The following is a 3,939-nucleotide window of genomic DNA, read 5'->3' as shown; positions in this document are numbered from 1 at the left end:
TGGTCATTGTTTGTAAAATTTTAAGAAATTTTACAAACAATGACATTCTATGCGCATTTCGTACCACCACACGAAGAACGATTTTTCTGTAAGTTTTGGGTTCACCTTGTTTTTTTTATATGTACTACGTTTAATTCTTGAATAGCACCCTTAAGAAAGATGGCTAGATCATTGAAACGTCGGACATGGAAATTGTATGTCGTTTTGATTGCACACCGAAGACTGCAAGGCCGAAAAACGCCAAGTTTATGAATCAACAGTCGATCGTAAAAAAAGTTCTGCCTTATTGATGATTAAAAATTTAATTTATGTCGTGTAAATTTGGAAGTTTGAAAAAAAAAGTTCCTTATTAGCTTAATCATTAATTCATTGGAAAATTTACCGGTAAACCGAATTTTTCAACACTGTTTTCACAAAAAATAGGGTGCGATGACGTCACGTTTTCAATTCCCACATCTTGTACTAATGTTTAGAGAACTCAAATGCATTGTCAATGGGGGAACCCAATTGATGTGGCTGCAAACATTTCTATTGGGTGGGAATAGGGATGTCATATACGTGGAAACGACTCAATCACTTAAACACGAAATGGAATTTCACAAAACATAACCTCTCTTCAGGAGGCTAATCGTCGCCGCTGTGATAAATGATATTTTGAATGATGTAGTGGTGACGGGGTCCACTGCCCTGAATACATGCTTACCAGAATTGGGCAAACTTTCTGCAATTCACGACCCAAACCACAAATAATTTCCAAAATTCCTTCGCAGTATCTTTACAAATTTTTTTTTTTTTTATCTGTATTAACGAGATTTTTAGCCCTGGGCTAGTTCATCTCGGGACCCACGCTTTACTTCCCTTCCGAAGGAAGAACTCACATTTTTGTGAGTTTGTCGGGAGTGGGATTCGGCGTGATAGTCTACAAATTACTTTCAGGACTCCTCTTCTTGGATTCCTATGTAATTCTTGATGAGTTCATTTCGTGGTTTTATTGAGTATTCCTTCAGATGCTCCATCTGGGATCCTTTCGATAGTTGTTTTAGCTGCATAAATTAGTTTCATCTGGGATTTTTCCAGAAGCTCTAGCAGGATTTCCCCAGAAAATACTTCAGGGATTGCTCTACAGATTATATTTTCCGTATTCATAAGGAATGCATTCTGGAATTCGTCCTGGATTTTCTGGGCTTCTTTAGCAATACCTTCAGAATTTTATTCCGAAATTTTGTGGTTTATCCAGAAATTTATTACAAGTTTTTTTCTGGAAGTTCCTTTGTGATTCCTCCAGGAGCTCCTTCTGATACTCTTCTTGAGATTCCTTCAAAATTTCCCTCTGGGAATCTTCCTGAGATGCTTCCTGCAGCTCCTCTTGGAACTGCTTCCATGGAACCTCAAACCTTCTAAAATTTAAAGAGAATCCTTCCTAGATTTTTATTCAGTAGTTCCGGAAATCTTCCAGGAATTGCTTCCGAGATTCTCAGCAGTTTCTGTTGACATGTCTTCAGAAGTTTTTTTTTTGTCGAGATTCCAAAACGAATTCCTGTGATAATGATGCCCCGGAAGGAGCTATAGGGGGGAAAACCAGAAGGAACTCCGCGGGCACTTCCTTGCAAAGGTGCTGGAGAAGTTCCATGCAAAAATGTTTGAGAAATTCCTCAAGGAACTCATGTAGGAATTCCATAAGGAACTCCTAGAGATGTTCCATAAAGAATCTCAATATAAAATTTCCTAATAACCTCATGAAGGATTTCCATCTTGAGAACATTTCGGAGATTTCCTGAAGGATCTACAGGAGTTCCATTAGGACCTTCTGGAGGTTTTTTCTATGTGTATCAACGAGATTTTTAGCCCCCGGCTAGTTCATCTCGGAGCCCACGCTTTACTTCCCTTCCGAAGGAAGAACCCACATTTTGTGAGTTTGTCTGGAGTGGAATTCGGCGTGATAGTCACGTGTTTAAACCATCACATCAGACCGCTCTCTTCTGTGAATAATATAATACAATTATTGTATTAACATGACTGAAAATTCACGAATAAAAAGAAATTAAAAAATATCTGGAGGAATCCAGAAAACAATCTCTACAGGAATCCTGAAGACGTTCCTGAAGAAATGAAGTTCTGAAAGAATCCCACAGAAGTTCTCGAAGGTATTCCGGAAGAATCCTGAAAGAATCTCTGAAGCAATCTCGGAAAGAATTTCGGAAAAAGTTCCTACAGGAATCCCAGAAGGAGTTCCCAATGGAATCCTGAAAGGAATTCCTAAAGCAATCCAGGAAGTAGTTCCCGGAAGAATCCCACAAAGAATCCCGCAAGGAGTTCCTGAAAGAATTTCTTGGAGGATTCCTGGAATGATTCTGCAACTCCTGGAGGAACGTCTCATGGAATACCTGGAAAAGTCCCAATAGAAAGAAATATTTTTTGACGGAATTCCGGCAGATATCCCGAGTTGAACGAACCTATGAAAGAGCACCTGCAGAAATCCTAGAAGGAACCTCTGGACGAATTCCAGAAGATATCCTTTGAGAAATCTCGAAAGGAGTCCCACGGAATGCCGGGAGGACTTCCTGGATTAATTCCTGATGGAGCCTGTTTTGAGATCTTAAATGAAGTTTCTGGAAGAATCCCTGAGAACTTCCGAAAGAATCCTATATGAACCCCCGGAAGAATATCATAAAGAACTTCCTAGGAATCCCAGAAAGAGCTCCTGAAGGGGTGCCACAAGCTAGTCATGAATCAGTACACTTTTCCATGTACGTGAACCTCACATTTTAAAATCGATCAAATCACTCATGGAAAGCTGATGAAATCGTAATCACCAAGGCCACGAAATTTCAACAATTTTCAAAAGTTTGTTTTTATTCAAATCATATCAGCATAACAACGCAAGTTTGCTTATGTGATAAAGGTTTATACACAGAAATTCTTCCAGGAGTTTGTTAAGAATGCTTTCCTGGAATGTTTTAGGTAATTCTTCATGAGATTTCTTCAGGAATTACTCCAGGTTTTCCTCCGGAAATTCCTCCAGCGATTCAGCCGTGTGTTCTGTGTTCTTTTCAGCGACAACTCCAGAGATTATTTTAAAAAATTCTCCATGGATTTTTCCCGGAGCTTTTTTAGAATTCCTTCAGGAGTTCCTTTTGGAATTCTTTCAGGAACTCCTCCAGGAATTAATGCAGTACTTCCTCCAGGAAATGTTTAGGGATTCCCTTAGGAATTCCCCTTGGTATTGCGTTCGGGATTCCTACTGGGGTTTCTTCAGGAATACCTCCAGGAACTACTACAGGGATTCCTCAAAGAGTTCCTCCACGAACTCCTCTTAGGATACCTTCAGGATTTCTCCAAGTATTTCATCTGTGATTTCTTCAGGATTTTTTCCTGAGATTCCTCCAAAAATTCGTCCAGAGATTCACCCGAAAATTTCTTCTGTGATTCTTTCAAAAACAACTCTTGGGAAATTCCTCCAAGGATTCCCCCTGGAAATCTTTAGAATTCCGTCAGGATTTCTTTTGGAATTGTTTCCAGGATTCCTCCTGGGTTTTTTTTTTTCAGGAGTTCCTGCAGGGATTCCTTCAGGAACTGCAACAGAGATTCCTCAAGGAGTTCCTCCACGAACTCTTCTTAGGATACCTTCAGGATTTCTCCAAGAATGTCATGTGCGATTTCTTCAGGAATTCTTCCTGGGATTCCTCCAGGAATTCCACGAATTACCACACGGATTCCTCCACGAATTATTCCAGGGATTCCTCTGGAAATTGCTGCAGGGATTCCTCTAAAAATCCTCCAGGGATTTCTACAGAAATGCCTCTAGAGACTTCTCCAGGAATTCTTCTAGAGATTTCTCCAAGAGTTTCTCCAGATATTCCTCCGGGAATCCCTGCAGGCATTCCCCTAGTACTTCTCCAGAAGGAATTCCCGAGTGAAATCCTGTCAAAATTCTTGGAG

This window comes from Aedes albopictus, chromosome 2, assembly GCF_035046485.1.
Source record: "Aedes albopictus strain Foshan chromosome 2, AalbF5, whole genome shotgun sequence".
In the NCBI taxonomy this organism is placed as follows: domain Eukaryota; kingdom Metazoa; phylum Arthropoda; class Insecta; order Diptera; family Culicidae; genus Aedes; species Aedes albopictus.
Note: the sequence above shows the minus strand (reverse complement) of the source record.